General features: G+C 36.8%; 1 protein-coding gene across 7 annotated transcripts in view; it reads left to right on the top strand.

The window, feature by feature from the left end:
- The window catches only part of sipa1l1 (signal-induced proliferation-associated 1 like 1), a 97095-nt gene that overhangs the window by 4128 nt on the left and 65121 nt on the right, over positions 1-27846 (top strand). For 6 of the 7 annotated variants that reach the window (XM_082147452.1, XM_082147448.1, XM_082147451.1 and 3 more), the window contains exon 1: positions 1330-1653. The exons of the other annotated variant lie outside the window; for it this stretch is intronic. The gene's annotated coding sequence lies outside the window, so the exon portion shown is untranslated. Of the gene's footprint in view, positions 1-1329; positions 1654-27846 lie in introns of those variants that run through there. 7 annotated transcript variants of the gene reach the window in all.

The raw sequence follows: 27846 nt of genomic DNA, 5'->3' as shown, positions 1-27846 counted from the left end.
AATGGGACCATTCTTCCTGTTTCCCTGGCATCCCTGACAAGACATTCCTATGTGAGGTCACACATGCAATTGTGTGGTCAACATGTAGGGGGCGTCAAGTATTGATCACTCAAACAGGACAAAGGCATTCCTAAATAATTTAGGATGAATGGTCGGATGTCAACAACCTCCTGGTTGACATGATGAATTCTGTTTGTGCACAGATGATAATCTGTGAAAATTTAGCAACTGTGTTATTTATTAAAAAGATCATAAATAGTTTTTTTCTTTTTCTTAAAAAAAGTATTCATGGAATCTGTCACTCACTTTAAATAGATTAACCTCCACATGCGCTCAATGAGGACATTTCTTTTGGGATTATATGTGCCCTTTATTTTCCTTGGATTAAAATATCTTCTGTCAAATATGGACAGTGTAGCTTGACTAAAATCTGCATTACAGTGTTTATATTAAACAATTTTTTTTTTTTACCAAAATTAATACATTTTCATGAGGAACTGCAAACAAGTTGTCAGGGCAACAAACTACATATTTTAATGATGAAATCTGTTTACTTACAATCCTCTGCAGTTCAATTTGATGTGATAACTCAATTTTCTTTAGGAATAGTTATGAGACACACAAGTAAAAATGCAGCGTAAGTTGGAACTATATTCACATGAAATCCCACGCAAAACTGTCACTTTTACAGTACCAGTAAAAAAGTTTGGACAAACCTACTCATTCTTATTTATTTACATTTAAGCATGTACCTTGTTTTATTTACATATGACATAGGCTACTATATGTCCAGTTATCAAAGGCTTCAGTGTCATCTTAAAATGTATAAACTAAAACTGCCAGAGCATTTTAGTTTGTGTAAAACATAATGTGAAATGGGTTTATATTCAGCCAATAAAAATGTGATTGTGAAAAATAACTTGGGATGGTATTGATTTTAGTTGTTTTTCACAAACTACATCCTGCAAGAGTTTAGTTTATCAAGCACGACTGGTTACAAATATCAAAGAGAAATATGAAATAAACATGAGACGGTTTTTGCAAATGAGGTAAAACACTAATAAGGCTATTGTTCGTACTATTAATCAAGGTGTTAATCATTATGCTTAGAATTAAGCATGCCACAAATGCACACATTGTAATGCACACATTGGAGAGGTCAACCCTACTCTTGTCAAAGACAACAGAATACCAGTCGCGTGATAACCGTGCAGCACATAAATTGTGCTGTTGCTAGGGCAACGCTGTCCGTAGGGGGCCCATTCCCACAGACACAAATCACGCTCCTCTCTCTTCTCAGCTATCGCGAGATTCCTGGAAGCGAAGCGTAGCAGCAGATCGCAGTGACCTCATCAGCAGCTGCAGCGTGAGGCGGAGCAGCAACTTTTGTATGAACTTCGAAGTTGAATAATTGTGAACGAGAGACGTCTAGCTGGGGCCAACGGTGCTGCTGCTGGAGTAGATACAACAATACGCTGCAAAATCTCCCGCGTCAAACGGGAAAACAGCAGGAATAACGGCTGCACACAGACTGCACTTCGCTGGCGATTATTACTACGAGGCGGAGAGCAGAAGCTTGTGTCGGACTTTTATCGGAAGGTTTCGTGGGAGAAGAGACCGCACGAGAGCAGCGAGAGGTGGAGAGGGAAGAAGGTGAGTTCACAACATATCTGTGATTTAACTGTCCATGCCAACTCCAAACAATGCTGATATGTTTGTAAAGGGGGCCACGGATGTGTTTTTTCGGAGGAATGCTCCCCTGTAATCTCTCAAATGCCCGCGTTTTATCCCTCGAGCGAGTTGCGACGGTTAACGGATGATCTCTGCTCCTCACCTGATTATCAGAGGAAAACCAGGATCGATCTGAAAGTTGCAGTAAAGGCGATCATGTTTTGATAGATGAAGATGAAAGCAGGCAGAATGGAAATGCATGTCGTCCGCTGTGTCGTGATTTATTTGGTCTCAATTTGATAAACAAGACGATGTAAGGTAAAGGTCTTAACCTTAATTCTTAATTCTTAATTATTGGTCTCAACTCCAGATGTGAGAAGAACAGGAGCACAGCCGGACGAACATCTTCTTAAACATGGATTGTGTGTGTCACATGCACATATAAGTTAATCATTACTGCATCAGTCAGGGCGAGAATTTAATCAAATGCATCGCAACTTATGAAAAGACTTGATTCTGACTCCTTTGTTTTTTATTTTTTAAATCAGAGGTTGCGTGAAGGTTGAAGGATATACTTTGTAAAACTTATACAAATGAGCACGTGTGTTTCAGTTAATATCGTCCTGTAAATGTCAGGGTATTTTAAAGTGTGATTTCCTGGCATGTATAAAATCATATAAATTAATACAAGTTTCAGTAATATAATTTTTTTCCCTAGCCATGCCAATTTCCATTTTTTTCAGGTAGGGTAGAAAACTTTTTTTCCCCTGTGTGGAATTCATTAAAAAAAATCCTTATATATTAAGCACTGGAAATGTTATGCACATTAATTGGTCAAAAAGAGTAGGAGCCCTCCCTTATATATAAATAATTGTATGTCTCTCAAAAACTAGTAAGCTGCCTATCTAGAGCAGCATTTTGTACATCACAGGCTCTTTCCAGACACTAATATCTATATAATCTGCTGCATTAACTGCGAATCATATCAGGTGTCCGACCGGAAGAGCCATTGGGCTGTAGATCACATCGCATTTATTATGCATAACATTTTTGTCACGTCAAAATTGTGAGGTCTGTTGTTGTAGGTTGACTAATGGCCCTTCCTTCAGTTTTCTCCCTGTAAGGGCTTCACTGATTTGTCATTTGCATGTCTTTTCTTCATTGTGTGGGTGGTGTGTGCTCACTGTGTATTGGCCAGGCTCTAAATGCAGTTCATGTGGGGGTGGATTTGAAGAGCTGGTCTCTGATTGAAGTGCTTTCTGACATTCCCTTTTTAACTTTAAATATATGGAAGATGCGGACCATCACAAGACCTTAAAAAAAATGATCAAGGAAGAATTTTGCATGGTATCATCATATAACGTCCCCGAGATGTTGATGTTACCGTGTCCTTTGACAGAAGTGCCACTGTATTTGTTTAGTCTTGAGTCAATCTGACCACTTTTCCAGTTGACCACCTTCAGACTTGCACTTTGTTTTTGCTAGATCACCCATGGAACAGCACGGATCCCATAATTCCTTTTTGCTGTATATAGAAATAACATATTACATATCTTTAGATGTAAAAATGCCGCATTTATGAGTTGATTTTGATAAAGTCAGTAGCAAGCAGATATTGCCCTGCTGTGTGAAACTTAGTTAGATTTAATGTTTTCTTCCCCCAGCCTCTATCTAAGAATGCCAAGGATGCAGTTATCTGCAGGCAGTGTCGCATTTCCAATATTAAGTAGCCTATTGAAAGGGAGTGTGTAGGTGGACACGCACATGTTGTGAAACATGTAGAAAAGGAAATGTGCAAGGGGAAAAAAGACGCCTGGGTGGATGATTGGCAGCAGAGGGATTATCAAGAGTTTTTCACATGCAGAGTGCTCCAGATTCTATAGATCCCGATTAGATTAAGGTTTTTATCATTGCCACAGGCTTAACAAATTATGTGCAAGTTTGTGCATTTAACAGCTTCACCTGTTGCTCTCTATATGCCGTTGCTATGGAAGTTTGGTTAATCATGTCTGTTGTTAGGTTATGTAAGTATATTTTTTATATATTTCTCACTCTGCATCAGATGTAATTCGTCAGATAGTATCGAATAGTCCTACTTTTTAATGCTTATGTCCATTGGTATATACGTATGTAACTTTTATAAGGTACAGTGGCTCATCGCTGGGTTTGTCCAGTCTTATGGGCCGTTCACACATAGGACGCTAACTATACCAATAATGATAAAGATATAAGTCTAAAAATCGTTCTAAATATAAAAGAATAGAAGAGTTCACAATACAACTAGCCTATAATGATTACGGCACAGAGAAACTATACCGTTGGAATCAATTTCAGAACGATTTTTTTTCCAGATGATGAATGATAAACACATTGACAGCCAATCAGAATCCATTCTGCTTTAACAAGCTCAAGCAATTAAAGTGGCAGACTACAAATCTGCAGCGCGCACTTACAATAAACAGAACGATATCGGACGCTGATATAGTTATCTGCTATCATTCTGGGTGTGTACGTGCCTTTACATTATCTGTAGCTATTATTGCACGCAATCCAAATGCCCATTGCTTTGGACATGTTATTTAATATTTAGTTTGCACAATTTAAATTCTGTAGAAGACTTTTGTTCATATTTGTAATTCAAATGAATATGCGTTTAATTATTTTAATGTAATTCTTCATCCATTGAAAGTCCACACAACCAAAATTTGCACAGCCACTTTATGAACCGATTTAATAAAAAAAAAAATGTATTCACATATAAACTGCTCAATTCATAGAGTGTCTTTTTGATGCGTGAGAGTTTTGGTTGTGTGGATTTTCAATGGATGGACAAAAATGAAATTTCTTAATTTGTCTTGTCTTCTGTAGATATGGGTTTAGAACAGAATGAAGATGAGTAAATGATTACAGATTTTTCATTGGAGAGCAGATTGAAATGAAATCCAAATCCACAGGTGACAATGACAGAAGAATTGTGACTCGCAAACAAGGAAAGGAAATGACCTTTTCCCACCCATATTTCTATATTTAATCCAGAAAGTTCCACTGTTGCTGCATTAACCCTGAAATTATGACCTACACTTAAAAAGGTAGACCCCCCCCCCTTGTGTAAATCAGCCACTGGTGGTTTCAACCAGTACTAATTTCCAGCATATTGTTCTGCCACCTCATTTAATCTCCCATCATCCTGGAAGCAGCAGCTGTTGATGCTGATCTGATGAATGGCAAAGAAACAGTCGAAGGTTCAGAATGTATCTGCATTATCGCTGATATTCCCACCAACTGTCTCGCCATCTGCCTAACGGCGCTTGTGTTTCGTGCTGGAGAGGAGAGATTTTCAGCCTCTTGCGATAGAGAGGATGGGTGTTAACATGGCACCCAAATGCTGAAATTAGTATTGAAGGCGCCCATCTTACTTTTGGACTCAATAATTACAGTCCTGTCTCCTCTACCACTTTGGGCTCCATCTTAATGCAGGCTGTAGCCTCAGATTTATGCAGCCATTAGTCATGAAGACAGTCTGTTGAAAATTGGAGGTGAGAAATGAGAGCTGAGGAATTTTCGATGCAGGATTCTTATTATGTTTTTGATTCATGCAGTTTATTAGTGAGTAGTGACTCTCAGTATTGAGGCTTTTTGAAGTGATGTTTTTCTTTTCTTTTAAGAATAAACCAAAAACCTAATGCCTTATTGTCTTTAGTGTAATTGGCAGACTGAAACCTTTAGTCAGGATTGCATGGATGCGTTATACAGTGGTGATTCACCTTTCTATGAAAGCGTTTATGATGGTGGATTTTTAGAGACAGACACAATGTCTTGAACAAACATCTTTAGGAGCATCTCTCCTCCACTTTCATGATGAAATCACTGCATTTAATAAATGGAAGCTTGTCAGTGTCATATTTTCCCAGCCTTCCATGATTCTTCTTTTTGATCTATTTAAAACCTAATCGCATTTTGAACACACTGTCTTTTGGAGCACGTTATTTGTACAGCATCCACTTCCCTTAGTCATAATGCGGTATCCTAGTAACAGCTTTGCGGTTTGGCTTATTGGTCAGCTAGTTGAACTATTCTTTGGAATCTGTTGTAATGATGTGGGAATGTGCTCAGGCAGGTCTTCCTATGTATTACATTCGTCTCTGTGTGGCTTACGTCCACACTGTAATAGTTTTGAAAACCAGTAAGTCAGTATATTCACGAATGACATAATCAATCACTGGCTGCAGACTTAACTAAGAGAGTGGATGCATAAGCCATAACAGAACATTCATTGATAAGGATTTGATGGCAGTGGAGCATTCCAGATGTTTAAAATCGTGTGTAGTTGAAATTAGTAAAACCATTATTTTGTTTGATTATTTTTAGTGCTGGGCAAAGATTAATCGCGATTAATCGCATCCAAAATAAAAGTTTGTGTTTGCATAATATATGTGTGTGTACTGTGTATAATTATTTTGTATATATAAATACACACATATGCATTTATTTATTTAAGAAATATTTGCATGTATATACTGTATATATATTTATACATAATTTATATTATATATAAATATAAATAATTTATATATAAATGTAAAAAAAAAAATATATATATACATGCATATGTGTGTATTTATATATACAAAATAATTATACACAGTACACACACATATATTATGCAAACAATCTTTGCCCAGCACTAATTATTTTATATTGTTACATTATGCAACATGCATACAATTTGTGATATTTTATGTAGTTTGAAATTAACAGGGTGAGGCAGTTTCATTAAGAGCCATATTATATACTGAATGGACCCACTTCTTGTTATTTAGTACCAGTTTTGCTGCTTTTCCTAAATCCAGTTGGGTTCTGGAGTTGGTGTGAGTGACTGCAGCATATCCGGGTTCAATTGTAAGCAGAGAGAAGTGGAGTTTTGGAGCTTGGCCTGTTTTTTTCTTTTGCCACTTCAGGGGGAATTGGTTTAAATTAGATTTTTAATCCCAGATTCGGATGTTTGGACCTTAGAAAAATGCATGTTTTTTCTTTTTCTGAGTGTGTATATTTCTGAGTCCTGATCAGGGGAAACAATGGCAGACTCTGTTGACCTCACCTTGCAGTAGTTTTTTTTTTTCTTCTTCACAAAATAGATGCAGGTCTGCTTGTGTTTTAATTTGATTTAGGTTACTAAGATTTACTTAAGAACTCATTCACACACCATTATGCAAGCTTATTTTATTTAGTGGTAATCTGCTTATAATGATCTCCAGCCTATTGTGATATTGTTACTGCCCACTTTCAGCTGTAGTGTTTGTTAATGATTAATCTGTAATGGATTTGCACCCAGGCTAAGTGATTTTGTGGTTAAAGATGTATGTGCTAATAGACTTATAAACTTTGTGTTGCCAGCAGTCTATTTTCAGTGCTTTTTCTTGTTCGTTGTGTGTGTGTGTTTTAGACATTTCTCTTTATCTTTGATATGCTGATATCAGCAGAACTTCTGGCTGACCCGGTGAGCTCTTCCTGGCTCTCTTGAAGTGAATGTATTGCCAGGAAACGGAATATCTCCATGTGAAATCAATTCAATGTCATATGTAACACTGCTTTCGTGGCAGTCTGGTAGCAACATGGCTTTCTTTAGCAAAAACTGTCACAGGTTAGAGAGCCATTGTTTGAATTAAAATATGCCAAGTCTTCCATATACATTTTTAAAGTATAAAAATGTCATCGAATTACAGACTCTCTAGACATTACAATGTTTTTAGAAGCACTATATGTAAAAATTATTTGTGAATAATTAGGGTGAATAATAATATATATTTAATATATTGTTCTTCTTCTAATAATAATATATATTTAAATATACTTTAACCTACACTGTTAATTATTTGACTGTAAATTTACAGTAAATTACTGGCTACAGTTGCATGACTTTCACAGTTTTTACAGTAAATCATTGTGAAATGACAGCTGTACTGTGACTTCACAGTAGTGACTTCACAGACTTCAGTAATTATGCCGTCGTATAACTGTGATTTAGCAGTAAGCTGCTGTAGAATTACTGTATTTAACTGTGAATGTCTATATATTACTGTGATTTAGCATAACTGATGGACCAGGCAAAACTGATAAAAACAGTGGTTTAACTTTTATTTTTTAGAAGAAAAATACAATTTAATAACAGGAATGAACACTGGGTAACAGGAATGAACACTGGGTAACATGAATAAACACTGGGTAACATGAATGAGTCAATATGTGTGTGCATGTGTTTACTATGTGATAATGATATTTGAAAAATACAATTTAATAACAGGAATGAACACTGGGTAACAGGAATAAACACTGGGTAACATGAATGTGAGTCAATATGTGTGTGCCTGTGTTTACTATGTGATAATGATATTTGAAAAATACAATTTAATAACAGGAATGAACACTGGGTAACAGGAATGAACACTGGGTAACAGGAATAAACACTGGGTAACATGAATGTGAGTCAATATGTGTGTGCATGTGTTTACTATGTGATAATGATATTTGAAAAATACAATTTAATTAAGAATAAACACTGCGCACAAAAAGTATTCTCGTCGCATCATAGCAATAAGGTTGAACCACTGTAGTCACATGGACTATTTTAACAATGTTTTTACTACCTTTCTGGGGCTTGAAAGCGGTTATAACATTGCAGTCTCTAAGCGGGATCAGAAAGCTCTCAAATTTCTTAAAATTATCTTAATTTGTGTTGAACAAAATTCTTATGTGTTTGGAACATCATGAGGGAGTGTAATTAATGGCAGAATTAAAATGCTTGGGTGAACTAACCTTTTAATAGCTTCAGTAAACATCTTACTGCATAACTACATCTAGCTTAACACGGAGACAGTGTTTCGTCAGTCCGTTCTGAAGTTGGAACACAGCTTACATTAGACTGACATCCATTCAAAGTCAATTAGCTTCCTGATCAGTGTACAGACTTGCTGGTTTATGTGTCCTCTTTGCCTCTTTGATTTTGTACCTGTCTCTGGGTTGATGCCCAAGAAGCACCCATAAACAAAAAGACAAAGAAGAAAGCTGTTAGTTTAATTCAAGTGGGATAAAAAAAAGGTGTCACCACCTTCAGTGGGTCACTACTGTTACAGTAAAGAGCAAAACTAAAGTTAGCTCAGTTTTAACAAGGGTACATAAATGTGATTCAGTTAAACACCAAACATTTAAATAACAGAAACTGAAAAACATTTCCATCACAAACACAGTCAAGAATAGTCCTGCAACAAAGTAGAGGTGTGTGATTTACCCAGGCAAAGCATTTGCACACAACAATTGACATCATTTACATCGTTTGCAGAGGATGGAGTAAGAGCCTGTTGCATGTCCATCTCCCGGCTGTTTCTGCTTGTACTCTTCCTCCTAGAATTATTACCCGTTCACAGACAAAATGGCTCCTAATACCTCCAGATGTCGACCTGTTTTTACTGTAGAATAGCACAGCTAACGAAGCTCCACTAATTCAGTGATAAACACATTTAATTTCCTATATCTTTTTCACAATAACAGCATCCAGTTGTTTTGTAACGCACTTCATTTTTCTGTTGACGAGACAGACAACACCTGTTCTGTTTCACACACACAGCAGGGGAGAAAATTATGAAGAAGCCTAGCTAACGTTACTAATTTGAGATTAATTTATTCCACCTTTGCCCAAATCCACAACACTATAATTTATCTAGTTGATAATAACTGTCATGATACCCACATTAAGGCCACAGCTTACCTTATAACTTTATTTCTCGGTGGTCACCGTAGAAAAATGCTGTGGGAAAAGAGAGAACGTTGTTAGAGTAACTAAGAAAATCATTAAGCAAAGCTAAAGTAAAATTTTCGACGGTGTAGCCAATCTCACATTTACTAACTTTATACGGTACATTAACACTACAACCAACATCTGTTCATTCAAATTTGCACGTTCAAACCTAGACGCGAGTCTGCTCCAGCTAAGTTACAAAAACATGACAACAGAACCTACAACTAACGCTAATTTGGTTAATACTTTTAAATAACATACACTATCATATAAAAAACAGTCATCAAATTGACAGAGTTTAACATTTAAACACTTACCGCTGAATCCATTGAATGAGACCACGTAGGAGATCGGAGAGCTCAGATGACGCAGTTGCAGCGTGTAAAAGGTGGAATTCACAGTAGTTTCTTGTAGGGCTGGGTAAAAAATATCGATTTCTCGATTTTAATCGATTCTTCTCATTTTTACGAACCGATATCGATTCTTAAATCCCAAGAATCGATTAGGCTAGTCATCCTGTTTTCAGTTGATGAATGAATGGAACATTGTAGCGCGCATCCCATCAAATAAATCACAATAATCTTTGTGCTTTGTTACTATTGATATGAGAAACAGTCTCAGATTTCAAATGACGTCCATTTTCTTACAAAATTCAAAAACATAAATACTGTTTTGGTCCTGTGGCGTGAGATCGCTCTGGCGCAGCTCAAGAGAAGCATCAGCACGGAGCCCACATGATCTTCTCTTCCGCCTTAATAATACCAGTTCCAGCGTGAAATAAACATGAATGAGCATCTGAAAGTGTGTTAAAAGATAGAGTACAACTTATCGAAATCTGTATCATGTCACATGGAATTGCTCAATGTTTCAACCGTGGAAAGACGTCAGTAAAACAGCTTGTAAACAATGTCATGTAACGTCACATTTACCTCAGAAAAACCATTTACTCGTTAGTCAGCTAGAAAAATTAACTCTAGAGAGGAGTATTTTGCTAAATATATGCACCATATTACATATTTATTATAATTTTTAATGTTCTTCAATATTTAATGCACGTTTGAATAAATCTGGCAAGTTTTTATGACAGCCACCATTTAAATGTTTATATTTCATATAATTTTATTATGAAAATAAATAAGTGTAATTTAAGTGTTTGTATACAAATCAGTTATTTTTTTACCTTCAATATTATAGTTATAATTAAGCCTAGTAGGCTACAACTGACTCCCATAGTTTACAGCATTAGGCTAGTTAAGAGATTTGTTTTCCTTGAGAAAATTTGCCATGTATTCTACCTGATATCCAAAATAATCAATATTGAATCGAATCGGAATCGAATCGAATTGTAAAATTTGTGTCAATACCCAGCCCTAGTTTCTTGTAATAGCCCCGCCTACATTATTTTCACAGTAAAAGTCTAAATACGGTATTATATTGTGAAATATCACAGTTAAAGCCTGTGAAGTGGTAATAATGTAATTTACTGTGAAATATTACAGTCATTTCTTGTGAAATCTTGGAAATATTTTACAGTGTAGTGCTTGCCCTTGCTAAAGATTTTTCTAGTCACACGTTTATATATTTTTTAAATACTTAAATAGCCTATATACTGAAGAGAATACTAATCCATAATGAGCATTTAATATAGTTGTAATATAGCCTAATCCGCGCTCAAGCGCTGCATAAAGCTTGCCGCAAAGCACAGGCAAAATTAATGATTATGAATGTAAAAATAATGAGACGACATTTTAATTATTTAATTATTTATTAATAAAAGTGTTTTCTGAGTCGGCAGAAAGCACATCCTGTAGGCTGTTTTCTTTATTTTACAAAGGCATAACGTTTTCTTGTTTATACAAATAAAAGTTTCGAATAATGTTTTCCCCTTTCTGTATGACAAAAAATTGAGTATTTTAAATTGTTTCCGCTGTTGTCGGTAAAAAATGCAAGTAATCGTGCCGCCACCTTCCATGTCATAAAGCTCAAATACTTTAGCTTAATAATAGAGCACATTTATAGGTTAACGTTAGAGTGAGTGTTCATAGAATGTTCATCCAATGTCCAACACCCCCCTAAGTTTCTCATCTGTTGCCGATGGCAATCTGATTTTCTGAAGTTTTTATTTTTGTTGCATTTGGAACCATTTTAAAGCAGCAGGAAATATGCTGTGCTGTTTTTAAAAGGTGTGAGTAGAGGGCCATGGGTGAGGCTGACGATGTGGAATGAGTGAGAGGGATCTGGACTCAATAGAGGTGAGGTCATCCATTTGAGTTTTATAGCAAAGGCCAGCAAACACAGGATTCAGGAACAATCAAATGTGTATGCCCCAGTACCCTCTGCATCCCCTACCACACTTTCGTGTGCGTGTGAATTTAAGTTATCTGTGACTCAAAGCAAACATTGTCACCAGGAAGTGAAGGTTAATGATTATTTGGGTAAAGAGAAATGAAATGCTATGCATCTTTTTTTGTTAGTTCACATGTTAGTTCTAACTTAGACATGCTGTTTACAGATGTTCCCATATAGGTGAGAGCGAGATTGTAGGTTTTATACAGTGTTCGACCTGGGTTAGTCCAAATTTGAGCAGTTTACTGTATACTTTGGTTATTTTTATTAAGGGGTGGTGGTTGTTGTGGTTCAAAATAATTCCTTTGTTAATAATTTGTTACACAGAACTTTATTATATTAAATATTAATCAAAAATGCTTCACATCTTCACAAAATCCACACACCCAACCCAAAATCCACACTTTTAACACCCTAAAAATGACATAACATTATTTATAAGAAGTTTATTTGATTCACAGCTTATATAGTGTTTTGACTTCGACAACCCAACCGCATTTTACCGCAAACTTGCGACACACTGACAATATTGTATTAAGAATATGTGAGTGAGTTGAGTGAGTGAGTGAGTGAGTGAGTGAGTGAGTGAGTGAGTGAGTGAGGGAGTGAGGGAGTGAGGGAGTGAGGGAGTGAGGGAGTGAGGGAGTGAGGGAGTGAGGGAGTGAGTGAGTGAGTGAGTGAGGGAGAGCAGGGAAAGGAAATGCAGCTGAATGAATACGCTGCATGTTTTAAATAGTGTTAAAAAAATTTGTTTTAGCCAACATTAGTGTTGATATAGTGTTGTTAACTCTCGCTTTTGTAAGGCCGTTCACCACCCCTTAGGAAAATTAACCATGTTTTTGTGATTGATTACTGTTTGTATTTATAGTTTTCTGTCAAATATCATTATTAAATGGTGGATAACATTTGACCAATTATGTACAACTACAAGAAAAACATACCTCTCTGAAACGTCCTGTGAAATCCATGCTTGCAAAGTCTGTGCATGAAATCCGTTCTGGATGCTTCTCTTGTTTGTTAACATTGTCAGGGTCTGAATCGGGTTTGAAATTGCCACCATCCATTATATTTACACTCGGGAGAGACTGGGATAAAAAGGAGCTGTAATAATGTAAAACATGTGAAAAAATTTTTTTTTTTTTTTTTTTTTTCAATCAAGCATTTTCTAGAACACCCCAAAAACAAAATCAAGACTTTGTAAAATGGCATAATTGGACCCCTTTAAGCATTTCCTCTGGTATTTTATTTTAGGAGCGTCTGTTTTTCCATTGTCATTCAGATATTTTGCAAACTGTGATTCACTCTGATGACAGGCTGCTTTTTGTGCACACTCATTCGCAAACAAGTGGGCTGTTTTCAATCGGGTCCAGTGAATGATTTGAACCTGCTTTGATCAGAGCATTGGAAAGGTGTCTAGAAAGCTGCCATTTTGGAAAAACTAGGGCTGGGTGGGGTAAACGATTATTAATTAAACGATTAGTCGGGCGATTATTTTATCGATTAGTCGACTAATCTAACGACTAATTGGAATTATTTATCCTGTCTGTTATTCGCATATCTCTGTCGAGCCGTTACTCCGATGGATTTCAAACTCGACAGCTGTCTGGGCACGAGTAAGTGCAGTGCCAAGTTTGACGTTGTTTGGATGAGAAATGCAAAAGATATGTTAAATATATTGGTAAAAGAAGCACTTAGAAGGTTGTGGTTTAAAAATAAACATTCTGATATAAACACACTGTCAGCTACAATGTTTACTTCTGAATAATATAGTATAAATGTGATAAATCCTTTTTTTTTTCATGCAATTAATCCATTGAATCAATATAAAAGTTAATTTTCACATTGAAACTGTTGAAAATACACAACAAAGTAAGTTGATCCACATATGACAGCCTCTGAACTCGGTCAATACTAATCTGGACTAAACATAGGCTACATTCAATCAGCCATCGCTAGAAATACCTTCTGAACGACGGCGACCTTCTTTTTTGACGGCGATCAGCTGTAAAATGGCTTAGGTCCTGCTCGGTTTTCGTTGACTTTGAGTACAAGAATTGAAAGTTTTTTAAAAGATCCCCTGGGGTTAACGTGTCAGCATTCGACAGAAGTTTGACGCTGTCGTGTGAGAACAAGCATCAGTCGGCATTTCTCTTCCTCCCGCGTGCCTCATCTTCTTAATCTCCTCACGTAAATGATTAGATTTCGATGGCTTACGTTTCTTCCCTACGGCAGAATCCACCACAGGTTCATCAATGTATTATTTTTTTTGTTTGTTTGTTGATCAAAAAGTGCAAAGTAGATAAGGAAAACTAGGATGCCGGGTGTCAGAGCGCCACCGTTACTGTTTACAATGCGTGGAATGGTGCGCTGTGATTGGTTGAGCGGATTTGTGGCATTCTGCAGAGAAAGGAGACGTGTGTGTGTGTGGCGAGCTGTAGCTCCGGGAATGGTGCAAAAAAATAAATAGATAATAAATAAAGAAGCGTCGACGCAAAAAATATGACGTCAACGTAATTTTGCCGTCGACGTCATCGACGCACCGCTACAGCTCTAGGAAAAACACTCTCTTACATCTTGTGATCAGCTCTTATGGTTGTGATTCCTACTGCTAGTGTTACTTCAAAGAAGATCTGTCATGCAAACTGTTTTGCCCAGTACCTGAACCATGAAACAATGCCCTACAAGAGCCACTTTTGGAGTAATTGCTAGGAAAATGGCTGAGAGGCATGTTAAAAGTCATTGAGCACTTAAACTCATTGTTTGCATCTGTCATTGCCAAAGGCAACAAAGATTTGAGAACAATACTATAGTTATGCAGTGGAACATTAGATTACAATAGGTTGTTCTATCCAAACGGCAACCTCCCCGTCTCTCTAGAAACCAACACGGAAGTGACTTAAACTGCAATTAATCGACTTGCCGCTTGAGGCTGGATGCAAAAGTGAGTCAAATCTGTATCTCCCCCATGTCCAAATGCCCAACTTTACATCAGAAAAAAACATGTTTACAGCCTGGTGCAAAAAGCGGTTTTGGTCTATATAGCTGTGAGGGGGTTGAATCTTTTTATAACTCATCCGTTTAAATTTTCTTAAGCCATAAGTGCTGCGTAAGTGACAGGTGGATTGCCGTTGCTGTGACTACTGTCTGCTGTCTGTTATCCGTCTCGTTACTACTTCAGCTAATTCCAGCCTCTGAACTGTTTTTGGGATTATTTCATACAATTTAATACACACATTATACCTTCGCCCACACCTTTGTGTTCCGTCGTTGTCGATTATCGAGAGAACAACCAGTGCTGTTTTCCTCGGTGTACATGCACTCATGGATGTCTGACAATTTTGTTGCTGCTTGGAGTTTTCAGATTTAAAAATGTCTATAGATATAGACGCTACACTCATTCACTGTCAGATGAAATCCTGGAGGTGTCAGTGCTTTCTCTCCGTCCATGCAATAAATGCACATCCTTGAATGAGCGTGGATTTCTGGCGCATTTACTTGAACTTCTTAGGTAAGATCTATGGTTTGACCCATTTAAGAGGCGGCCAAAATCAGAATTTAAAATGGACTGAATAAAGCTCTCTACGAACTTGACGTGCGATGCTGCGCTGGCTGATGTATGCGCATGAATCACAAGCTAATATTGTAAGTTACTGCATAATACATTTTTAACTAGTAGAATAATACAGCATCACGTCACTTTTAGCTATGTCTTTTAACTATTATAGTATTTCGAAGGGCAAAAACATGAACATTAACTATTGGTTTTACTTCAAGTCAGCTGTCACTTTTAGCGCAAGGCCCTGTGAGGTTGCACACTTGGCACAGCGCATATAGCATTAGCTCCTAAGCCTGAGCAAACTCGATCATGTCGAGCTAGGCGGGCGTGGTTTCAGCAACAGGCACTTCAGCTCCACCCTTGTCCCGCCTCTTTGCCCATTTTCTGTTATCCGGGAGTGACGTGCAGTTATGCGAGTCCAAGATGGCGACTTTAGGCTTCAGAAATGCTCTTCATAAACCTACAGGTGACGTCACGGACACTACGTTTTTTTGTTTTTTTTTACAGTCTATGGTCCTATCTAATAAAAAAAAACCTTAAGGTGTCGTAGTTACACGTTACTTACTACATCTACCTGCTGTAGTAATAACAGTAAATGATGCATAATTACAAGTAGCTAACCTTAAACCAAGCCCTAACTGTAACTCTATAGTAAGTACATGTAAGGCAAGGCAAGTTTATTTATATAGCACATTTCATACGCTATGGTAATTCAAAGTGCTTTACACAGAAAGGAATTAAAATAATCACAAAATAAATGCAAGGAAAATTAAAACGGTTATAAAAGGAATTAAAAGAGTAAAAAGATGATAGAAAGATAAACTTTTATAATTAAAATAATTTTTAAAAATGATGTATAATTTTTTTCACAGCTGCTCGCAAGCCTCGAATACACTTGTTCCCATACAACTTTCTCATCTGGCAAAACACTGTTGTATCATATTTTTCACAGCTCCGAATTTTTTCTGAGATTTGGTGTTCTGTGGTGTTAAGAAATCTATTGGACGTCTATTTTCCCCTAAAATCGGACAGGAGGAGCTCTAGTACTGACTCACAGGGTGTGTGATGTGTACATGTAGTTAATTAATATTACTCAGTACTTATTTAAGTACAATGTAACTACTTCACCTTTGAATAAAGTGTAACCATGTTTTTTATTTTTGTATTTCATACATATTATAATTTTAAAAAAGTATATTATATTTGTTTTTAATTTTAATATTACAGTGAATAAATTGTTACTTGAATTTTTTTTAATATCCGGCCACCTAAAGTTTTTCCAGGAACTGAAAATAGGTCCAGTTGAGATTTACAAATGAACATCTGATGCAAAAGTAAGCTGCAGACAGGAGCAAACTGCTATAATAGCCAGTCAATTAAAACTCAGAGCAGTGATTGATCATATTTAATTTGTTTACCTACCTTGGGTGATTGTAAGTGTGTTTACTCTCTGTTGAATACATTTACTCTGTGGCTTTGTTGCTTTTTTGCCCTAGAGTTGTGAACAGATGTGTTTGTGTATCTGACATCAGATGTGGTGGTTACGGTGATTCAAAAACCACAAACAGCAATAAACGGGATCTCACAGGCAACTCACTGTCTGCTGCAAGGGTAAAGCCTTCAGGAAAGTTTTGTTAGGGCAAATGAGAGGCACTTAAAAACCTAATAGTGATTGGATTCCTAAAACTGCTTTGTGAAATGGCACCTGTTGGGACCTGAGTTTGTTTTGTTTTTGTACGTCTTAAACATTAATAGAATCAAACCAGGAATAAAGTAAGTGCTATTGATTTAGGAAGTGCTTTGACAGTACCCACAGGGCTCAATGCTAAGGGTTTTTTCTACTGGCCACAGCAAAAAAAGAAAAGAAAAAAGTTTTGTTTTTGACCTATGTAACATTGTATTCTAATAAATAAGCCACCAAATTTTTTGATAATTCTCGATTGATTCCAATTTTCGATACCACAGCAAAATCTACTAGCCTAACTAATATAAAATTCAAACATTATTGTAGACAAGTGAGTCTTCAGTAATAAAATAAGAACAAATAAACCAATTGCAAGCAACAGCTCAAATAAATACGACAGAATAAAGATACAAGAAATAAACAGTGCTCTAAGTTGCTCAGATAACTCACAGTATTCAGGTACAGAAATTGAATAATCGAACGTAAAATAACATTGCATAGTCTTCACTTATAAATTAAAAATCGATTAATCCTTGTTAGTGGTCGACCGATATATCGGTCATATATATTTGGCATTTTTTAAATATCGGCATCGGCCAATACGTTTTTCTGATTGGCCGATGTGTTGGAAGCGGGACTTTTATTTTGACAGGCGGCGCTGAGAACACCAGCGCCTGAGAAGAGAACGGCAGCGCCTGATCACACAGCGCTCACTCACATTCTCCGTCTTCATTAGTTTACGATCTCTGTCAGTCATATATCTAATACTTTTTATTTTTATTTATTTATTTGATTGGGACAGTACATGTTAATGAACAAACATGGAATACATGCATGTAAACATGCCGGATTGTAGCCAAAGGCTAATTTCCATCCGTAGTCCCACGGGCTAAGATCACACACAATACGATTACAATACTTTGTAAGACAGACCTGGTAAACAAAGAAAGTAAATGGTATGCGAAAAAGTTAAGCGTTGCTTTTATATTATTGGTTAATAGGATTGCAGATTCAAGTAGTTGCCATCTAAAGTATAAGCATGTTTATTTTAAGGATTTGTTTTCTAATTTATTTCTAATTGATTAAATATTGATTAAAATAAATATAAAGTATAAATATCGGCTTTATGTCGGCCATCGGCCACCCTGCTCTCTTAAGATATCGGCATCAGCCATCGGCCATCCTGCTCTCTTAAGATATCGCCATCGGCCATCCTGCTCTCTTAAGATATCGGCATCAGCCATCGGCCATCCTGCTCTCTTAAGATATCGCCATCGGCCATCCTGCTCTCTTAAGATATCGGCATCGGCCATCAAAAAACCAATATCGGTCGACCACTAATCCTTGTTAAAGCTACAAAATTTGTTAAGTCAAGAGCAGTAAGTGGTTTTATTTCTTTGTTTGATTAATGATGCAGACAGCAGCAGGAATATTAGGCTGCTGTCACTTTAAGACCAAATGCCTGGACTTAATATAGTATATTACACGTGTTGTAATTCTCAACTGTTTACATTCATAAGATATAGGCTAATTGACTTCGCAATGAATGAAATTCTGATGTTCCACCCTCCACCTATCTACCAATCACGAAGTCAGTAGTGTTTCGGCATCCAGGTTGCCAGCTCTGCTCTAGTTACCACAGCTGCAGCTACAAACGTGTCAGATAAAAAATGTCTAACGTTACGAAACCTAAAAGACCTCGTTATGAATCCGAAATACATCGTGACAAAGTCCGAAAATAAAACAAGGATTTGTATAGGAGATGCCTTTGAAAGATGGAGACGGCTGAAAACGGAGAAGAATTTGATCCTGCAGCCTAACTGGCAACCTCGAGTGAGGGGGGGAGAGGGAGGGGATACACCGCTCTACAGTAATTTGAAAGTGATTGCAGTACCAGTTTTGGCCACAATCTTACAGTTCCTTTAAATATTTAGACTGACAAGGCTTAAAAATGAGTGCAAATGATAAACTTTCCTGACGATGCAGCACTGGCCTGATCGGGCAAGTGACAGTTCCGTCAACTGTCCCGAGGATTGTTCACGCTGGCCCCGGGCCATCGGGCAGTCCATATTGTCGAGCCCTGACCCAGTATCTTACTTAGCTGTACAACATATGGAGATTAAACTGATGAACCTAATTTGAAAAATATGTGGGGAATTTTAGTAAAAACAAGGATAATTTGAATGATCAAACTAAAAGTAGAGGATTGACTATCACTGGACTGGCTCACTTTTGAGAGAAACAGATTACCATGGAAACTTGTGTTGTACATGTCCAGTGCTCCAGGTCTGTTAGCTCAGCTGAGCATAAAGTTCCTTGCTTTTAGATTTATTTTGTACAACTCAGTATAGAAAAAAAAAGAAAAAAAAAACTAGTTCTTGCAATACTGCAACACTGTCTGTGTTTTCCTTCATATTTGATCTCAGATGCTGAGAAAATAACATGAGACATTCCTCTCTGGATTAAAATTCTCACTCTCTTTGAACTCCTGGCATCATTCCGATCTCATCATTCCCTCACAATGGTGGTCTCTTCACACAAAGTTGAAATCACCATGTCACCTGGTAGGGCTGTAAATAAACGAGTTCATTCAGTTCCTATAATCTGGAAAAATGTAAGTATTACAGGCAGGGCTCCAGAGTAGACTAACTTTCAACTTTCTCAGTTGGTTGCACCAGCACATGATTTGGTCGCACCTTTTTTAAACATAGGATTAATCAATGCATGCTGATGAATAGTTGTCTCAATCTTTTCATTTTTATATGACTTAATTCCTACATTTCCTGAATTCTTAATGGACTATATAAACAGTTACTTCCTGGTTTTCGACAAGCCAGCTCGGGCATTTCCGGTGAACATTCTGTACTCACTGTACATCCACACAAAACCAATGGTTGACTTTTTAATGTTGTATTTATATTTTAATGCCGTTATCAATTTGCCAATAATGCAGTTTTATTGATTGCAATAAAGACTTGAAGCTAATGTGAACGTTGGAATAAGAAATGCGATGCCTGTAATTGGACACGCGCACGCAACATTTTTTCAGCACTTCAAATGTTATTTTTAATGTGATGACCAAAAACTATAAATATGACTATTCAAGTGACTATATTCTGATTATAAACTAAGTATTACAATATTTATGTGGTTAAAGCTACCTCAGGACATTGAAGATACCTTACCAACACACCAGCAAGTGACATTTCACCGGAGGTGTTGTGCTTTTCCAGCTGGCTTATATGGAAGTTTTAAAGAACACTCTGTTAACAACACAAACAAAACGCTTTGTTAGAGGTCGCACTAGTGCCACCACATTGCCCAACTGATAAGAGCTGCCATTTCTGTTGCATATTAGAAACATCAAACAGCAAACGTAACGAAAGCGGACTGAAACGGCGCTACTCGTTTGAGCTGCTCAGTTCTGACCTTTGTGCTTTGTGACGTCGTCATTCCCAGCTATGACATTCCTCCTCCACTATAGTTCATAGTTTTTACTTGCTAAAACTTTTTTACATTAAAATTACATATAATGTGATTGTAAAATCATTTAATGTTTTATTTTTTTTATTCATATGTGGAAAGGTAATTTACAGTCAGTGGTGGGCCGTCAGGGCCAGCAAGGCCCTCTCTGCTGGCTAAACACTATCAGAATCACTGACTTGCACTTCAATATATTTTTTCCATGAATGAGTATTAAATTATTCCCAATAGTCCATTCTCTTAATTTCATAGCTTTTCTCTTGGTTGCGCTGCTTCCAGTAATGTATGTTTATGTTAGAGCTTTTATCCAATTTAATTTCAGCCATCATGTGTTGCCATGGCCAAAGAAATCTGCCTGGAGGCCTTCAGAATCAATAGTGTGGGCGCCTGTAGCTTAAAATGAATGGCAATGAAACTGTTGCTTTAACCAATCAGATAATCAGTCAGATTTAAACAGCCAATCAGATTTCGATTTGACTGCATTGGGGCCATCTAGCAGTCGTACAGTAACGTCAGCATTTTCACGTCCTTTGATTGGATGGTCAGAGCGCGTACTATTACTGGAAGTCAGAGGCTGAGCTAGCTAATCGCATCTGTAGCGAACTGCATAAACTAAAATGTATTCCTGTAGATTTAATTGTTTTTCAACCCACAAATTAATGTTTCTCTCCCTCCTCGACCCCAGGTTCAAACGTATTGGAAAAAAATCCCTTATTCAGCCATCCAGCTTAATGCAGAGTCACAGAACTCTGTTCGATCTGTCCGGGTAATAACAGAACTGACTGACTGTAATGTATGCCATGACTGATTTTGAAGGCAAAAGTCCCGCTGAGCTCATTGATTTCCTTCAAAAATCTGTGTGAGAGCATGGGGCAGCTGTACACGTCGTCATGTTTTGCGGTGACTGTCCCCGTGTCCACTGCTTCTGTCGAGCAGACACTCTCAGCCCCTAAAGCGAATTAAAACTTATGCCAGAAATATGACGGGACAGTCTCGACTTTCAGCATTAACCTCGATGGTGATAGAAAAGGTTGTTGGGACTGAAACGCACAGATAACCTGTACAACAGAGTATTTAAGTATTTTTGAGAAAGAAATTTTGTGTAAAAAATAATCAATAGTTTTGGTGAGTATAATGCTCAGTTTCTCGTGGTAAATATATGATTTTCTTCTTAATTTTTCTTGGAAATTTATGATCAACTTTTTAAACAGATCTACACTATTAAAAGTTATTAATTCAGGTTGGACACCACTGTCCACTAGGTGTGAAATGCACGGCCCGCCACTGTTTACAGTTAACCAATTATAAGGTTTTTACCTGAAGCATTAAAAAAAAAAATTCTCCTTTAAAAAACACCTTTTATACGTGTTTGCATACAATTGGTCATTTGAGTGTTGATTATTATATCTAAAAATATATAGCAACTGAATATAGGCTAGTAACATGGTGTTAATCACTCTAAACATGGTGAGTCTGCTTTTAGCTTTTATGCCAGCCACAGCTGGAACCAGCTTCCAGAAGAGATCAGATGTGCTCCTACAGTGGTCACATTCAAATCCAGACTCAAAACACTTCTGTTTAGCTGTGCATTTACTGAATGAGCACTGTGCCGCTGTTCGTCCGACTGTTTGTACTGTACTGTATTTTACTCTATTTTTCTAAACTGTTTTAATTATTCTTATTTCTTTTAATTATTTTAATTTCTCCTATGTCAGCAGGGCATTTAGCCCGTAACTGTAAATGCCCACTCAGAAGGTGATAATGTGAAAGTGACGTGTATTAATGTGGGTTTGAAAGTAGAACAGTATTTAAATGACGATATTAAAGTTTTCGTCTGAGAAAGAATGTGAACGCAGTGCTAAAGAAAGTGAAAAGAACGTGTGAGTAAATGAGGGAGAAAAGAAAGTTAAAGGAAAGTTGATAGATGGAAGTCGTAAGAAGATTGAAGGTTAAAAGAAGGTTGAAAGATTTAAGTCTTAAGCCTGGAACACACCAAGTTCCAGGCTTAAACAGATCTACACTATTAAAAGTGTGGTTTTTTTCACGCAGTTTCCGTGCGTCGGCCGACTAAATCTTCTCAGTGTGTTCCGCACCGTCGGCTGAAATTGGTCCTCGTCGGCTTTGTAACGGCCGATTCGACATGTTGAATCGGCGTCGGGCCGTCGGTGAAAGAGGGAACTCTGATTGGCTGTTCAGCTTAGTGACCGAGTCAGTGCACGAAAATAATAGCAAAATAGCGAGCAAAGTCAAAACGGTACAGATAGAAGGCTGTTCTAATGATATGTCATCTTATCTGAGTGTTCCTTGGCGAACATTTCAATATTAACACGAGAGGAGTGGAATAAAGACAGTGTTTAGCAGGATTGATATTCAAAACGGTAAGCACGCACTGCTTTGTTTACGGTTTGTGTAACTGCAGCCGGCAGCGCCGGTTTCCCTTTTTGAATAACGAATATAGACGAATATATCTGCAGAAATAGACAGCTGTCTCATTTACACGCAGGCGCAGAACGCGCATTCTAGCTGACAGTCGGCAGTAGTTCTCTCGGTGTGTTCAAGTGCAGCTTTTTACCCCGACGCGAGGCGACAACACAGTCGGCTTTCATCAGCGCTAGTTCGTCTGCGTCGGCTTGGTGTGTTCCAGGCTTTAAGGGAATCCTTTGAAGGAAAGATCTATAATAATATTCTTTTTTTATTTTTTAAAAGTACTGTATTTTATTTTATTTTTCTAAACTGTTTTAATTATTCTTATTTCTTTTCATTATTTTAATTTCTTCTATGTAAAGCTCTTTGAATTGCCATTGTGTATGAAATGTGCTATATAAATAAACTTGCCTTGCCTTGCCTAGTAGTGGGCTCTGTTATTAACCTTTAATATTATAGTAATGTGCAAGTAAGGGCTGCCTATATAGTTTACAGCATTAGCAGAGATAATATTTTTTATTCTTAAGGAACTTTTAATTATAACGGAATTCATTTAAAGACAGAGACACAATTAGTTCAGTAATCCACTGTTAAAAAAAGAAGCAGCTATTTAGGTTTAGTTTTCTCCCCCCTGCTATACCGAACCGAACCGTGACGTCAAAACCGAGGTACGTACCGAACCGTCAGTTTTGTGTACCATTACACTGAACAGGTCTGCAGAATAACATCTGTGACAAACGTTTAAAACTGTTTCTTGTTCGCTGGCTTGATCCCCAATTTCACAACACCTGCCTGACTGTTGCTCAGGTGGGGTGAGAACTGCGAGGCAGCATCCTCTGTTTGTCTTGTTGCCTTAGAAACAAGGATGAAGCGGCGGTAACGGCCTTGCTGCGTAATAATGGTAATTAGCAGTAATTTTCTCCTGTGTGCTTGCAACATTCCTCTGATCTCAATAGACAGCGCTAGAGGAGAAAATGTCTGTTGCTGAGCCTTCTGTAGAATCTGTTGAAACGATCAGAGAACTTGGAGGAACGTGAGCTCTGTTCCTCGTATGACGTGTGATGTAATGATGCCGATGAGTATTTCTCCAAGCAAGGCAATTATTGAAGACTTTGCTTCATGCAACAAAATTGCATATAGAAATTTCAGGTAGAGAAAATGCATGCTTGTCCGTCACTTGGTTATTTTTAACTCTGTGCGGTGATTCAATCTCATTTTCGCTTATTGAAAGAGTGAAGGAAATGCATTAGTGGAAAAAGAAGCAGCGCCCAATACTTCTCACCTAGACACACACACACATTCTGAGATGTTTAAGTGCAGCTACCCTGCTGCTCTCTGAACTTCACTCAAATCGACCGGGGCTTGAAAACACAATATTAAAAGACCATATGTGCTGCTATAGCCCTAATGATAGATTGACATCTGAGAGCTGGAGTGATGTAACAGTCTTTATAAAACAGATGGATGGTGGTTGATCAATACGGTCTTGCTAAAATACATGATATATATATATATATATATATATATATATATATATATATATATATATATATATAGAACTGATATGAAGTTCACCTAGCTACTGTAAATCACTGCACAAAATCAACTATATCAACGATTGAAAATTTGGTAATTTACTCAAATTCATGTTGTTCCAAACCTGTATTATTTTATTTTATTTTATTTTATTTTATTTTATTTTATTTTATTTTATTTTATTTTATTTTATTTTATTTTATTTTATTTTATTTTATTTTATTTATTATTTATTATTTATTATTTATTATTTATTATTTATTATTTATTATTTATTTTTTATTTTTTATTTTTTATTTTTTATTATTATTCTTATTAAATAAGAAATTATTTAGAAAAATGTTTGACCCTGTTTGTTTATGCAATAAAAGTCTGTGTTAGATGTGCAGGTATACCGTAATAAGATATATCACTATAATGAACATGCTCAATATTGTTATCGTGATTCGTGGGCACTTCAAAATACCGTGAATAATGATTTATTATGAATCATTCAGATTTTTCGAATGCATTTTAAGAATACTTTCCCCATCAACCGGTTAAAATGCACCGCTGTATCCAGCGTCAAGGAGGCGTGCGCGCACTGATGTTAACAAGCCCGAAACGCATGGCGGAACGAGTGGAGGAGACCCTGCTTGAAAATGCACATTCACTCTCTGACAGTAGATGGCGCTGCAGAAATGCAGCAGTTACCCCGGTAACCCTGTAAACAAAGCAGCTGCACTACTGCACAGTATTTCAAACAGCCATTCAGATTTTTTAATTCGCAATAGGCCTATGTCACGAAAAAATTGAAGACCGGAAGTACGTCTTTTAGTAGGGATACGGCTCTTCCGGTTAGCTTTTTACAATGGCGGAGTCCGATAGATACCGCTGGACCAAATCTCTCCGCAACCTGCCTGAAGTCACATATGATGATGTGGTTCGGATGGTAAATGAAAACTCCCAAGTGGAAACGTCAAAACTGAGGAAAGGGTACACGTTCGGGTGTAGCCTGCCATTGTTGTTATAGCTCTAGCCGTTCACCAGTAAGGTAAACGTTTCTATGGTAACAGCGAGTTGGACCAATCAGCAGACGTTGCTGCTACGCTTAGGATTGTGGGTAGTGTAGTTTTTTTTTTCATAAGATCGTGGATAAAACATGTTTTTCTTAAAACAAGGTTGATTTCATACGAACTTATAGCTTCTACAGGAGCAAAAACCTTCGTTTCACAACCTCATAGCTCGTGGTCAGTCTACCTCGGATGGTTTAGACATTATGGCTGATAATCTAAATCCTTATCGAGAAATACTGTTGACCGGAAGTTCTGAATCCCAGCGAATACTTAATACTTAAAGACTTGAGGCTATTTATTTTCAAACGTATTTTTTTTGTAAAATTTAATCTGGACTACAACATGCCCGAGATATTGTTTGAATATGTTCTGATTCTTTATTGTTCAGTCACACTTTACAATAAGGCTTCATTAGTTAACATTAGTTAACATAAACTGACAATAAAAAAATACTTCTAAAGCATTTATTAATCCTAGTTCATGTTAATTTCAACATTTAATAACGCATTTTAAAAGCAAAAGTTGTAACTGTATTATTTAATGGACCTGAGCTAATATGAATTAACAGTTGTATTTTTTTAAACTAATGTTAACAAAGATTAATAACTTCTGTAACAAATGTAGCTATTGTTCATGTCTTCATGCATTAACTAACGTTAGTTACCTAATGAGAGGTTATTGTAAAGTGTTACCTATTGTTCTTTATAATTCTTTTGCACTTTAATCTGTTTTAAACATTTGTTTACTTTATAAATTTGTGTATTGCTTTTTTGTATTTAAATGTTCAGTTATTTTTGTTACAAGAAAAAAAGTTATTAAACCTGTTATAGGGCAATTCCATGCAAAGGTCATCTTTACCATGAAAAAATAAAGTTTTAACCAAAAGAACAAAACCCTTTTTAAGTTCAGAATCATTTCAGACAGTCTTCTTAATGTCAAAACAGGCATTATGCGTCAACAAAAGTGCCATGATGGTTTGATTGTTGATTTTCCAAACAGATTCTATGTAGGCTATTTCAGACGCGTCACAGGGTTTTTGTCACATCCATAACGCTGGTTTTTCCTCATAATACACTTCATAAAAATATATATATATTAAACATTGATATTTTTATGTTCAGCTAAGACCCCTTCATCATGTGGATAGCAATATTTATACATTGGACTCAAAAGTTCACAGACTTTAAAGGAAATGGAACAGTATACCAAAAACTCTGTCATTTCCCGTCACATCCATAACGCATGCATATTTTCCTTTTTTGGGGGTGCTTAAATATATTTTAGAAAAACATATTTTGCCTGTCAATTCCCCAGATTGGGTGCTCTGAGAATATGCATTTCCAATTTAAATATTATAAGAAGTTTTTTTTTTCTGAGACATTTCACCTGTCATTATGAGTTCAAATGTCACATCCATAACGCTGGAATTGCCCTATAGCAGTGGTTCTCAAACTTTAAAAAAAACATTTAAATATTTCAGTGATGAACTGAACAATATATAAAAGCGCAAATATATGACTGCTTTTGACAGCGCCTCACATCACGAGCTCAGATTCTTGTTCGTCTTCTCACCGGAACACGCACAGAAGCGGACTTGCTTGCGCGTTCGCAATAGCAGCTTATGATTCGGTCTATTCTATGTTGGGCTTCTTCCAATGGTGACAAGTCGGCCTGAAGAAGAACGAATCAGTGTGATTGTTGTTCAATGCTGCTTTGAGGCAGAGCGCTAACTGCTATTCACGCACTTGAATGCACCTTTTTTTTTATGTGTGTTTTTGGCTGACCTCCCGCGCCCCCCATGCAGTGTCCTTGCCTCACACTTTGAGAACCACTGTGTTTTAGCATGACAACACTTTTTTTGCAACTTATTTCAATATCGTGATTCGTGATAATACCATAAACTGTGATAAAAGCTTCAGCAGTTATCGCAACATGAAAATTTTATACTGTCACATGCTTATTTAGTGGTGTCCAAAACCACATTGGACCTTTTTATTGTATGGACAAGCAAACACTAAGACATTTTTCAAAATATTTTTTTTTGTGATGCACTGAAAGAAAATACAGGTTTGGAATAATAACATGAGAGTGACAGAGTTGGCTAAATTCCCAATGGATACAATCAAGTCCTGGCCTAATTTTTGTCATGACTTCCGAAATGAAAAACAATGTTGGCAAATGGCAATTCACATTCACGTTGAAAAAATTTTTCAACTTGTTGGATAAAATATTTTCTCTCATTCTAGTTCAAAACATTGCTGTTAGTTTGAGTGGTCTGACATGTTGATATCCAGCTTAA

The sequence above is a fragment of the Leuciscus leuciscus genome (assembly GCF_965113295.1).
Source record: "Leuciscus leuciscus genome assembly, chromosome: 19".
In the NCBI taxonomy this organism is placed as follows: Eukaryota; Metazoa; Chordata; class Actinopteri; order Cypriniformes; family Leuciscidae; genus Leuciscus; species Leuciscus leuciscus.
This window is presented reverse-complemented; position numbering and strand designations above follow the sequence as displayed.